Below are 14,913 nucleotides of genomic sequence, written 5' to 3' on the forward strand. Positions count from 1 at the left end.
GGTCTAGACGGAACCCCTGTTATTTTCCGCTAGAGAACAAGTTCTTGCACTCCATTTGATTTTTTTCTTCCAGGTGGAAGGATACTCATTAACATAACACTCTTTGTCCCTCTTTACTCTCTCACCCACTCCTCCTTCCCCAGTGTCCCAGCCTGGATTCCCCCAAAACAGAGCCTTAGACAAAGTCTTGCTTGCCTGGAATTAATTCAGGAATGATCTCAGGGAATAGAAGAGAAAGAAGGGGTCCAGGAAAAGACAAAAAGCTAATACGATGATTGTTGTAAGGTGGCCACTGATACCTGATCCTATGGACCTTCAAAGGAACCTTATAAAATGTATCTCAGAACTGTCCACATAGAGGAAAAGTGAGGGAAGCATTTATCCCCACTGGTCAAAAGTGACCCCGAGGGCGTTAACTCGGGTTGTACTTGTATGCATGTCAAGCGTGCACATCCCACACCAGGGCATCAGAAAAGCGGCGGAGCTGGAAGCAACATGTGAGTGGAGATGTCATCAGGTTGCAACGCACGAAGGCATTGAAAGCATGTGCACAACCCATAACCTCCCAAGCAGCTAGATTAGGTGGGTGACAGAATGTCCAGTGGCTCAGAACAGCTGTCCCACCCCTCTAAGCCATGACCTTACCTGTAAGCAGATTTGGGAGAAAAGCTGCCAGTTTCCTTATGTGGGTGCTAGCTACCCAAAGGAAGTGCACAAAAGACTCTGGTCTCTTCGTCCTGCCCTAGGTTCTTCCAGGGGTAGTGCCCCACATTGAGGGTCCAGGAATTCCTATGACTAGGTTGTACATCTGTCTAATTCTGTGAACAATAATTTTTTTTACTGTTTATTTTTGAGAGAGAGAGAGAGAGAGAGTGAGCACGAGTGGGGGAGGGGCAGAGACAGACACACACAGAATCCAAAACAGACTCCAGGCTCTGAGCTGTAGGCACAGAGTCCAACGCGGGGCTCAAAATCATGAACAGTGAGGTGATGACCTGAGTCGAAGTTGGACACGTAACCTACTAAGCCACCCAGGTGTCCCTGTGGATGACAATTAGAACCCATTGCTGGCTCATACCTAATCCAGTCTTTCAACCTATCTGACCTGTCATAAATATTTTGTTCTCCATCTCCCTAATTCTTCACTTTTCTCTCAATATTTTTCAAGACGCAGGTGAGGTAAGAGTGTTATTTATTGGACCTCATAGCCTAGGACAGTTAGCATGGGCTAGAGACAGAGTACAGGCCGGATTTCTGTCCCCAGCTATTCCCTCCTCTTGGGCAGACCATCTTGATGATGGCCTCCATCAGGAGTTAAAGAAACATTTGGGGAGTCTGGGTGGCTCAGTCGGTTGAGCGTCTGACTTCATCTCAGGTCATGATCTCGCAGCTCGTGAGTTCGAGCCCTGCGTCGGGCTCTATGCTGACAGCTTGGAGCCTGGAGCCTGCTTCAGATTCTGTGCCTCCCTCTCTCTCTGCCCCTCCCCTGCTCACACTCAGTCTCTCTCTGTCCCTTAAAAATAAATGAACATTAAGAAAATTAAAAAAAAAACAAACAAGAAGTTAAAGAAAAATTTTAAGAAAGAACCTGGAGGCAACCAAGAGGGCATAAGTAATCTTAACAGAAATTGCTTTAATGGTGTTCTAAAGGAAGAATGTAGGCTGTAATGCGTTGCAGAACATATTAGAAAAGAACACACCCTTGAAGGGAAGTTGTAACATAAGATAACGCTAGAGGAAGCAAAGTTGAAGAACTTTTATCTGTGACTTTATTGAGTTAGTTGTTCTTGGGAGCTTAGCATGGAAAAGAGGGTGAGGAGGAATTCAGGAGCACCTACTCTATGTGGGAAATAGAAAGGGATGGAGAATGTTGACTTCTGGAATTTTCTTTTTTTTCCATTAAAAATTTTTTTTCATTTGTAACCATTTATTTATGACTTCTGGAATTTTCATTTGCATTATGTCATCCCCCTTTGTAGGGTAGCCAAATTTAGCAAGTAAAACTACAGGATGCCCAGTTATAGGAATAATTTTACAGAAGTATATCCCAAATATTGTATGAAACAAATTTATACTATATATAGCACGTTTCCACTTAAAAAAAGCATTATTTATCTGAAATTCAAATTTAACTGGGTGTTCTGTATTTTATCTGGCAACACCACTTCTTCGACATTTTCCTGAGAGACTATAGTAAATATATATATTTAATGGATATTTATTTGACCTAGACACAGAATTAGGAAAGGTCCACAAGGCAGCTTGATACAGATTTGGTTACCAAATTTATGTACTGAAGAAAAGAAAAACAAAATGGACACGTGGCTATTGTTAAGAGAAAAGAGAGAAAAATTGATGAGAAAAACCACCCAAAGAGATATAATGTGGCAAGATGCTATGCAGATGGAAGAACCAACTCTACCCAAAATGACAGATGGGACTTGCCAACAAAAGAGTAGAGCAGAAAAAGATGGATACATATTTAAACAAATTTGCATATATGAAGGGCTCCTGGGTGGCTCAGTCAGTTGAGTGTCCGACTTCAGCTCAGGTCATGATCTCACAGTCTGTGAGTTCAAGCCCCGCATTGGGTTCTGTGCTGACAGCTCAGAGCCTGGAGCCTGTTCGGATTCTGTGTCTCCCTCTCTTTCTGCTCCTCTCCCACTCATGCTCTGTCTCTCTCTCTCTCCTTCAAAAATAAATAAAAACATTAAAAATTTTTTGCATATATGAGAGTTAAAAGTTTTGTCCAAATTGTTAATTCCTTGTGGACAGAGACCACATTTTTGCCAAATGCCTGACATTCAGTAAGCACTCAATCACCATTTGTTAAACTGAACTGCTCATCTCTTTATTGACAGGAGGGGAAAGGGATGTGTTTCACACGGAGATGGGGCAAGACGTGAAGGTTGGGAAAAGTGAAGAAGATAAGTGATAAGTGATAAGTGATAAGTGAAAAGTGATAAGACCTAAGAGACTTCACTGACTGTCACTTGGGGCTGGAACCACACGATTCATGATACAAAGTGAGAGTGATGTGCTAACAGGTACATTTTGCTGCGGTTTGTACACTCCCAGACCCTTGGAATGTAATCACCCAGCCAATCTCCATCTTTTTTTTTTTTTTTTTTTGCAAACATTTCAGTTCTCTGACGGAACATTTTCAAAAAACAGGACCTTCCAGTGAAACTAGAGCTCCTACTTTCCCAGACCTAAAGCTACTCTTTCAAAAGAAGTCAGGTCACGTGAAAACCAAGAGTTTGGAGAACACCACTTAGGGGACTTCCCTAGCTCTTGACAAAGACCTGGCTGCAACAAAATGGAAAGAGTGTGAGGCACCGACCCAAGAAAAATAATCAACACTGCTACTGTTTTATTTTCCACGAGGCACAGAAAGAGCCTTTCAACTACAACAAGCAACTCCAAGTACTAGCAAGGTGGGCCCTTCAGCCCTCGATAGGTCTCCATACTTTAGTCTGTATACTTGCGGTATTCTTCAGGTAAGTCAAGAGGAATTCACTACCTAAAACATAAACTAAAAAAAAAAAAAAAAAAAAAAAAAAAAAACGGTCTCTCAAAAACTCTTACAAGTCTCATCAAAAGACCCTGGTAAGAAACTAGGCAAGTCACAGATCGGGGGAAAATACTGACAACACATACACCTGAAAAAGGATAGGTACTTAGAACACACAAACACCTACCACCAAAAAAGTTAAAGACAAATAAATGGTCAAATATTTGCACACACACTTCACCGAAGAATATGTATGAATGGCCAACAAGCGCAGAACAAAGTGCTCAACATCATTAGTCATCAGAGAAATGCAAACTAAAACAAAAGACGTAACATTTCATAGCCGCTAGAATGAGTACATCAAGAAGGCCGACCATCCCAAAGGTTGACGAGGAACCGGAGCAACCAGCACTCTCACACACCTGCTGGCGGGGATGGAAAATCGGACAGCCACTTTGGGAAAAGGGCCAGGTTCTTCAAAAGTTAAACGTGCACCTTCCCTGTGATCTAACAATTCCTCTTCAAAGTATTTATCCAGGAGAAATGAAAACGTATTTCCACCCCTAGCCTTGTACGAGAATGCTGACAGTGGCTTCAAACACAAGAGCTGAACACTAGATGTCCGACAAGAGAAAATATAAACCAACTATGACACATCCATATACTGGAAAACTACAAAGCATTGAGAAGAAACAAGTTACCAATACATACAATAACACTGAGTCGATGTGAAAAGCATTAATGCTGAGTGAAAGAAGTCAGACGAGGGGAACAGAAAAACTACGCAGGCATCCGGTAAGTACATACGGTTTAAAAAAAAAAAAAAATCAAAACAGCGGTTGTTCCTCTTGGGGCAGGGTTAACTGGGAAGGGGCATACACCTCAGTGCAGGCATTCGTGAGTAAACTGACTGATTTTAACACTTCACTACATGTAAATGATACAGTAATAATAGTGTTCTATTTTAAATTAGATAATCTAATTTAACTTTTCCCAATATTTCCTTAATATTTTTCCCAATATTTTCTTTTCCCAATATTTTCCTAATATTTTCTTTTTTCCAAAAATTTTTATAGTTTTACATTTTACATTTAAAGGTTAATTCTGAGGGGCGCCTGGGTGGCTCAGTCTTTTAAGCGTCAGACTTTGGCTCAGGTCATGATCTCACGGTCCATGGGTTAGAGCCCTGCATCGGGCTCTGTGCGGACAGCTCAGAGCCTGGAGCCTGTTTCGGATTCAGTGTCTCCCTCTCTCTCTGCCCCTCCCCCTCTCACGCTCTACCTCTGTCTCTGAAAAATGAATAAACCTTAAAAAAAGTTTTTTAATAAATGAATAAAAGTTAATTTTGAATTAATTTTTGTATGAGGTTTAGGTCAAGATTTTCTTTCTTTTTTCTTTTTTTTTTTGTTCCAAATTTTTATTTAAATTCCAGCAAGTTAACATACAGTGTAATGTTTGTCTCAGGTATGGAATTTAGTGATTCAGCACTTCCATATGATACCCAGCACTATCACAAGTGCCCTCCTTAATCCTCTATTTCCCTCATACCCGGACCCACCTCCCCTCTGGTAACCATCAGTTTGTTCACTATAGTTAAGTGTCTGTTTCTTGGTTCCCCTCTGTTCCCCCACACACACACACATCATGTTCATTTGTTTTGTTTCTTAAATTTGCAACAACATGAGTTGGGTATCATGCTAAGTGAAATAAATCAGTTAGAGAAAGACAAATTCCATATGATTTTCACTCATGTGTGAAATTTAAGATTCTTTTTTCTTTCATTTTTTTTGGAGGGGAGGGTCTATGGCTGTCCAATTTCCCCAACATCATTTGTTGAAAATGCTCCTTTTTCCACTGAATTGTTTTTGAACCCTTGTCAAGAATCTACTGGGCATACTAGTGTGAATCTTCTTGTGGATTCTCAGTGCTTATTCCATTGATCATTGTGACTATCCCTTTGCCAATACTACACGATCTTGGTTATCTATATAATACATCTTATAACAGAATAGAATGATCATTCGTATTTCTTCTTCCTCTTTAAAATAATTAGTTTAAAAACATTCCCAAAGGGTGTTAGGCTTAGAATTAGTATTTAAAATAATACTCTTTCAGACATAATTTACAAACCAGGGGAAAGTCACCAAACCTTAGTGACCCTGGAACAGTCAAGAAGCACCTAGGACATCCACTGCAAATCCTAGTTCCTTGCACTTGGAGAGGGTTTGGGCACTAGTACCGGTCTGTCGGGGTCTCACCCACAAAGCCTCCCTTTGCCCACACTAGACACTGACTTCAAATATTTCTTGTAGGACTTCATCAGTATCATACAAGTTAGGGCATGAATGGAAGGAGGTTCTTGTGTTTCTCTAATAGCTCATGTGTATAAATTACTTCTCCAATGTGATCTCTTACATTGGTGGCCCTCAATGAAACTCTCAATAGTTATACCTTCTGTGGTCCCTCCCTCTGTGACTTGCTTTAAACATTAGAATGTGTCAAAAATTTTGTTTTGGTTAACATACAAAAGTCAATTCCTTCTTCCCTATAGACTAGCAATGAACAATTGGAATTTGAAACTGAAAACAAAGCACCATTTACATTAGCACGCCCAAAAATGAAATACTCAGATGTAAATCTAACAAAATATTATAAGACCTATATGAGGAAAATTACAAAAGTCTCATGAAAGAAATCAAAGATATAAATAAATGGAGAGATATTCCATGTTCATAGATGAGAAGACTCAATACTGCTAAGATGTCAGTTCTTCCCACCTTCACCTACAGATTCAAAACGTTCCCAATCAAAATCCCAGCAAGTGACTTGGTAGACTTCTGCAAGCTGACTCGAAAGTTTAAGTAGACAGGCGAAAGATCCAGAATAACCAACATAGTATTTGTTTAGGATAAGAATACAGCTATGGGAAGGTTATTCTTTCTATTTTTTAAATTGAAACAAAATTGACATATAACATTGGGTAAGTTTAAGGTGTGCAACATGTTGATTTGATATATTTATATATTACAATATGATTACCACTGTAGCTGTAGCTAAAGTAATACTTCTACCATGTCCTATAATTATTTTTTTTTGTAGTGGGAACAATTAAGATCTCATCTCCCAGCAACTTTGAAGTGTATAATACAGTATTGTTAACTATAATCACTGGGCTGTGCATTAGCTCTCCAGCACTTATTTACCTACTAGTTCTGACATATTCCCAACACAATACTGAAAAAGAAAAACAAAGTCTTCTTGGGTAGGGAACTGATATTACCTCACCTCAAAACTTACTATAAAGCTACAGGAACTAAAACAAGGTACTCCTGGTGAAAGAATAGACAAATATATCAATGGAACATAATAGAGAGCCAGAAATGGACCCATGCAAATAAAAACAACTGACCTTGACAAAGGTAGCAAAAGCAATTTAATGGAGAAAGAATAGTCTTTTCCACAAATGATGCTGGAATAACTGGACAATCATCTCTAAAAATGAATTTAGACAGTAACTTCACGCTGCTCATAAAACTTAACTCAAAACTGGTTACAAACCTAAATGCAAAATCAAAGCTATAAAACTTCTACAACACAATACAGAAAACAATCTAGGTGACCTTGGGTTAGGTAACAACACAGTTTTTGGATACAATATCAAAAGCATTCTCCCAGCAACACATTTGGTAAGTCGGGCTTCGTTAAAATGTAAAACTTCTAAAACTTCTGCGCTGCAAAAGATACTGTGAAGAGAATGAGAAGATAATCCTACAGATCAGGAGAAAATATTTACAAAACACACATCTGATAAAGGACTTGTATTCAAAATATACAAAGAACTCAAAACTCAACTATCAGAAACACAAGCCGTGTAATTAAAAAGGGGGCAAAAGATCTGAACAGACATCACCAAAGGAGATATGCAGGTGACAAACACAAAAAGGTACTCAACATTATTTGCCATTAGCGAACTGCAAATTGCAGCGACAGTGAGATAGCCCCACACATCTAGCAGAATGGCCAAAATCAAAAGCACTGAAAACCCCCAAGGCTGGTGAAGATGTGGCACAACAAGGGCTCTCACCTGTTGGAAATGCGAAACGGTGCTGCCATTTTGGAAGAAAGTTTGGCAGTTTCTTAACAAAGCTAAATATAGTTCTACCACATGATGCAGTAATCATGCTCCTAGGTATTTACCCAAATGAGGTGAACGCTTATGTCCACGTAAACACCTACACACAAATGTTTATAGAAGCTTTCTTCATAATTGTCAAACACTGGCGCAGCAAAGATGCCCTTCAGTAGCCGAGTGGATGAACAAACTGTGGTACCTTCATACGATGGAATATCACTTGGCACTAAAGAGAAATGAACTATCAAGCCATGCAGAGACACGGGGGGATCTTAAATGCATACGGTTAAGTGAAAAAAAATCCAACATGAAAAGCTTAAATACTGTTTGATTCCAAGTACATGGCATTGTGGAAAAGGCAAAACTGTAGAGACTGAAAAGATAAGCAGTTTGCAGGGAGTCGGCAGGGATAAATACGTGGAGAAAAGAATTTTTAGGGCAGGAAAATTTTCTATAGATATTGCAATGGTGGATATGTGACATTATGCATTTGCCAAAGCCCCAAGAACCGTATAACATAGAGTGAACTCTAAGGTAAACTATGGACTTCAGTTAATAATAATGTATCAAGATCCATCCATCGAATATAACCACACTAATCCAAGTTGACAACAGGGAATACTATGGAGGGTACGGAGAGAACCCTCTCTACTTCCTGAACAATTTTTCGGTAAAACTAAAACTGCTCTATGAAAAAGTCTATTCGTTGTGTGTGTGTGTTTGTTTTAAATAGCAATGCGATGCCTGTCCTGGACATAAGCCTTAAGAAGACCTACTGGTTTCGACCACTGTGCCGTGGGGAGTCTTTAGCCACCATTAAGTCCCACTACCATGCTTGAGAGACAATGTGAGAAGGCCACACGGAGGGATCAAGCGGAGAAAAAAAGTCCCAGAAACAGCAGAGAAGAGTCAAAGAACCCAGCCAACAGCAAAATCCGAGGCCCAGACCCTGACCCCGGCTGAGCCACCACTGCCAGCCTCCCAAGCCGCTTCCGACAGCCTCGCAGAGGCACCAGACATGTGAGCGAGCGGTCATCCTGGAGTTTCCAGTCCCAGCAGACGCCACGCAGGAAAGACAACCCATCCCCTCTGTGCCCAGTTTTGAAGTTCTGACCCCATACAATTGTGAGCAAATAAAATGGTTATTTGAAGTTTTGCTACTCAGCAATAGATAAGTCAAAAAGACCAAACAACATAAAAGTTACTGAAGAACAGCAGGTATTTTGTTTTGCCTCCCTTCCCCACCATGTTTGGCTCCAAGCAAGTGGAAAGTATAACTGACTCACAAAACAATCGTAGGCCTTGTGAAGGCACGCGGCTTTCACGCTCTGTCCATTCAACAGAGGTTACTAGGGGGGTGCAGTCAGTTCAGTTTTCTGCTATCATATCCTTTAATTTGGAATTTTAGGAGTGGAGTCAACGATCGGCTGATCTCATTGTGTAAAACATGTTTAGTTGGCAAACGTGACCGTAAGCGACAGAGGAGTGACAGGTGGTGGTTCCCAGCCTTCATTTCTAAGTCTTCCTCACCAGGAATACGTGGATATTCAACCGATATTTATGGAGGGCCTGCCATGAGCCAGGCACTGTGCTTAGCATGCTGCGACTGGCAGAGAAAACCACAAAGCAGCTGTCACCAGGGATGTGTCCTTCAGTGACTGTGTGGCAGGTGGTGAGCTGGCTTGGATGGATCCTATTGAGACATCCAGGTTTTGCAAACGTTCCTCCACCCTTGTTTCAGAAGGCTCCGGATGCTCTTGTTACGAAAATAAGTATATAATAAAAATAGAGGGGCGCCTGGGTGGCTCAGTCGGTTAAGCATCCAACCTCAGCTCAGGTCAAGATCTCAAGGTGAGTTCGAGCTTCGTGTTGGGCTCTCTTCTATCAGCATAGAGCCTGCTTGAAATCCTCTGTCTCCCTCTCTCTCTGTCCCTCCCCCGCTGGTTCTCTCACTCGCTCTCAAAATAAATGAACTTCAAAAAATAGTAAAAATAGTAATAGAGAAGCCCTTTTCACTTAGTTACAGGAAATACTGAGTTTCTGTCAGTAATTCAGATTTTTCAGTGCAGCATCTTCGTCGATTATAAAGAGGAGTGCTTTCTTCTGTAGCTGCCTGACGTCTGCTGCTAATTCCCCTTTATCCCAGGGAATATCTCTCTCGCATCTATGGGCGCTGAAGCTTCCGTCTTGGAACTGTAGTCCCCACCTCGCTGCCTCTCTGCCTAAGCCTTGGCCGGAGTGGTGGGTGATTGAATCTGAAGTGAAAGGGAACATCCATGGTGCCCAAACTAGAAATATCTGATGTATCTGTGAACTCTGTTCAACCCCTCTTCTGACGGCCACAGGCCCTGAATTTAAGAACTTACAGGCTGGTGTGCCTCCTGACTTTCTCAGTCCCCCAAAAAATCACCACCACCCCCCCCCCGGCCTGACCTGGCGCCACTCTCTCCACTGGCATGTCCCTGGGGGGCTGCATTCCACGGTGCTTGTATTCCTGGGACGGGGAGGCAAAGTTCAGCTGCACAAAGAAAACCTTACCCAGAGAGGACCCAGGTTGACAGCTAGGAGTTACGGTGCAGTCATACTGTTATTTTTAGATTTTCAACCAGTGAAATGCTGAGAGCAGGAAGTGGTGAATATTATATGCTGCTGTTATCTGAAGCTTGTGTATACAAAACGGTCTCATTTGGGGAGGAGAGGGGTGGGGAGGGGAGGGGAGCAATGTCAGAAGACCGCTCTGTTGCCTAAGTCGCTGCTTCACAGGAAGAGGCCAACTAGAATTGCTTCTTCCAATTACACAGCACGATGAAGAACTACGAGGTGATAACATTTGTAGTTCACGTTTGCTCAATGTATTAAAGGACAAAAGCTTGTAGAATGGCCAGAGCTTGTTGGGGGCTGGGGGGGGGGGGGGTGGGTGGCAAAGGGTCCTAAGGTTTTAAGATTGATTGTGTTTAAACAACGGTCCCAGATTTTTCAGGTAGCTTCATGGAGCACCAGCGTTGCTACCTTGTACACGGAGTCTAAGCACACTCTGTGTCTCGGCCTCTCAAATTACTTCTTCATTTCGCTGAATGTGCGTTTAGCGGCAGATACTCTGCCAACTGAGTGGCGGAGCCACATAGGGTAGAACTGGTCTCATTTTACTTTTATGGAAGCGAGGACGAAACCGGCCCAGGGCAAGCACACAAAACATGCTAGGTTAATTAGTGATGATGAACCAAATGACAGAATACATCATTAGTGAACAAATGACCAAATCGTGTTGTGGTACAAGCAGACGCACCAGAGCTGGTCTCTAGGTCCTGTCGTCCCCAAACCCAATTGCCTCAATTCTGGGAGACATTGGTGGAGTGTGGAAGAAACGGCCTAACACCCTCACTTAACTGCATGTAAAATGGATGGGTTTCAGCTTACACACACGAGAGCTGAGAGAGACCCCCAAGTTCACTTAGGTCAAAGTGCTCACCTTACAGAAGACAAAAAAAGGAAGCTTAGAATTGACTACTTGGTCAGGACCTGACTAGGACTGGAACCAACTGGTAGTCAGTCTGCACCTTGACCAATCAGGTCGCTTTACCTTGATGACATCTGACTCTTCCTTTCTTTTTGTTTTTTTAATTCTTTTTTTTTTTTTTTAATTTACATCCAAGTGAGTTAGCATATAGTGCAATAATGATTTCAGGAGTAGAATCCACTGATTCATCTCCTACATATAACATCCAGTGCTCATCCCAACAAGTGTCTTCCTTAATGCCTCCTGCCCGTTTAGCCGTCCCTCCACCCACAACCTCTCCAGCAACCTTCAATTTGTTCTCTGTTTTTAAGAGTCTCTTGCTTTGTTCCCCTCCCTATTTTCATAATATCTTTGTTTCCCTCCCCTTATGTTCATCTGTTTTATATCTTAAATTCCACATATGAGTGAAGTCATATGACTTGTCCTTCTCTGACTAATTTTGCTTAGCAAAATACACTCTAGTTCCATCCACATTGTTGCAAACGGCAAAACTTCATTCTTTTCGATCGCTGAGTAATACTCCATTGTGTGTGTGTGTGTATATATATATATATATATATATATATATATATATACCACGTCTTCTTTATCCATTCATCAGTCAATGGACATTTGGGCTCTTTCCATACTCTGGCTATTGTTGATATGATAGCGCTGCTATAAGCCTTGGGGAGCATGTGCCCCTTTGAAACAGCACCCCCCGTATCCCCTGGATAAATGCCTAGGAGTGCAACTGCTGGGTCATAGGGTAGTTCTATTTTTAGTTTTTTTGAGGAGCCTCCACACTATTTTCCAGAGTGGCTGTACCAGTTTGCATTTCCACCAGCAGTGCAAAAGGTGAATCTTCTAAATTTTCAAGCAATGACTTTTAAAATGATAAACGGGGGGGGGGGGGGGCGCCTGTGTGGCTCAGTCGGTTAGGCATCCGACTTTGGCTCAGGTCATGATCTCACGGTTTGGGAGTGAGCCCTGCACTGGGGTCTGTGCTGAAAGCTCAGAGCCTGCAGCCTACTTCGGATTCTGTGTCTCCCTCTCTCTGCCCCTCCCCCGTTCATGCTCTGTCTTTCTCTGTCTCTCAATAATAAATAAATGTTTAAAAAAAATTTTTAAAGCAAAATGATAAATGGTGGGGTGCCTGGGTGGTTCAGTCAGTTAAGTGGCTGACTTCAGCTCAGGTCATGATCTCATGGTTTGTGAGTCGGCTCTGTGCTGACAGCTCGGAGCCTGGAGCCTGCTTCGGATTCTGTGTCTCCTTCTCTCTCTCTGCCCCTCCTCCACTCATGCTCTGTCTCTCTCTCTCAAAAATAAATAAAAATTAAAAAAAAATTTTTAACAAAAAAACAATGGCATCTTAAAAAAAACACTTATTTGAATGACAGCAGATTTCTCATCTGAAGCCATGAAGACCAGAGGGAAATGTAACACTTATTTCAATGGCTAAGAGAAATGAACTACCCACTACCGATACCATATCCCACAAAACTATAGAAATAAGGGAGAAATAAAGTCTTTTTCAGATGCAGGAAAAGTAAGACAATTTTCACTAGCAGACCTACTCTTCTTAAAGAGTAAAAAAATTCCTTCCTTAAAGAAAGTGCTTCAAAAAGAAAATGATAAAAGAAGGAATATTACCTTATCTAGAAGAAATACCAATAGACACAACAGAAATATATATTTATGCAATAAACATCCTTCTCCTCATTCGTTTTAGAAATTATATTGATGACTGAAAAAGTTACAACACTCTCTGAAATTCACAACAATGAAATTTTAAAGTGAGGGAGAAAAAGACCGATATCAATATCATTAATAAAACAAGGGATATTTTACCAGATCCTGCAGCCATTAAGGCGTAATAAGGGAAAGCTACAAACAACTTCAAACGGATAATTCTGACAATTTAGAAAAAATGATCCAATTATATGCTAACCATAAACTAGCAAACTAAGGTGAAATAGGTCATCTTAATCGTTTTATAAGGATTGAATCTCCAGGTACAAATGGTTTCATGAAAAAAATTTCAACAATCATTTAAAGAAAAATGAATGCTAAATAGAAAACAGAAAGTAAACAGAAGAGAAAAAACACTTCCCATTTCATTAATTAGGCCAGCATTACCTTGATACCAAAGACTGATGAAGACAGTATTTAAAAAAACTAAAGAAAACTACAAACCAATAACTCTCCATGAACATAAACGCAAAAATCTTCAACAAAATATTAGCAACTCAAATCCAATAATGTATAGAAAGAATTAGATAACATTACCAAGTGGAATTTATTCCAAGTATGAAATATTGGTCCATCATTCAAAAGTCTCCACCATATCAACAGTTTAAAGAAGAAAAATCATATTATCATAGCAAATGATCCAGAAAACATTTAACAAAATCTGGCACCCACTCATGATCAAACCTCAGCAGAATAGGAATAAAGGCAAAGTTTGCCTCAACTTGCTAAAGAGCATCTACAAAAAACCTACAGCTAACATTAAATTTAATAGTGAAATATTTAAATCTTTCCCTTAATATTGGGAACAAAACCAAGATGTCCCTCTTGCCACTCTTATTCACCATAGTCCTGGAAATTCTAGCTGCTTCAATAAGGTAAGAGAAAAAGAATGAAAGATGTATTGGGAAGAAAGAAAACGCTCCTCATTTTCAGAAGACAGGTCTACATAGAAAATCCCAGATTCCTATAGAGGAATCTCCAGAAAACGTCTATAACTAGTAAGTGAGTTCAGCAAGGTTGCAGGATACAGTATCAACACATAAAAGTGAATCTCATTTCTCTATTCTAACAATGAGCACGTGGAAACCAAAACATACGTTAAATTCAAAACACACAATTTGCTTACGATTTCTCAAAAAATAAAATAAGATATTCACGTGTCACTCATTCACAGATTTCTTACCTTATCTCTTAAAGGGAGAAAGTATTTCGTATTTCAGTATCATTTTTTTAACTTATGCCTCACTTGGCACTTTTTTTTTTTTGCCACATTAATTTACTGCAGAATACTAGCAAATCTATGCAGATGATGAAACAAATCAATTCAATTCCATCTCACTGGAGGACACGCAAGCCAAGATCATAGAAAATATATGGGTTAGATAAGTTTGTACAGACATTAATTATAGTGCAGTTGGCCATGAGATCAATGCTGAGGACTTAACAACATACATTTAAATGAGAGTGTCTATAAGCAGAAAACAAGGTGATGTACTCATTGGCTAACATAAATGTGGTGACCAGAGGCTCAAAGGAATCTAACCCTATAATTCCCAAAAGAGGAATGGTTCAGTATCCACTAATTCAGTGCTCCATGATGACTTTAAAGAACATAATTATCACGAATACCAAAATTGGATGGTATCTTGTTTCTTCTCTAAATACAGCCTAAAGAAGAATTTATGGGAACCTGGCTACCTTGCAATGTTGCAAAACATCAATATTCTAAATATCACAATCTGGTGTGAAAGGAATTAAGAATGTGTTAACATCACCGATGTTAATATTAATGTTCTGATGAATATTGTGAAAACTCACCTCAGAAAAAATACCTGTGCACACATTCATACAGTTTTGAAACCATAAGAACTTCTGATGTAGTCCAATCTGCATTTTAAGACAAAGAAATAAACTCACAGACTCAGGAAGCACATGAAAGACATGGGCGAGTTCACCAATGAGCAAAACCAAGAAAACGAAGCGAACGAGAGAGTATCATTTTATACATATCTGAACAAG

Source organism: Lynx rufus, unplaced genomic scaffold, assembly GCF_022079265.1.
Source record: "Lynx rufus isolate CCGP_SWC_20201006 ecotype Redwood Valley unplaced genomic scaffold, mLynRuf1.p SCAF_20, whole genome shotgun sequence".
NCBI lineage: Eukaryota > Metazoa > Chordata > Mammalia > Carnivora > Felidae > Lynx > Lynx rufus.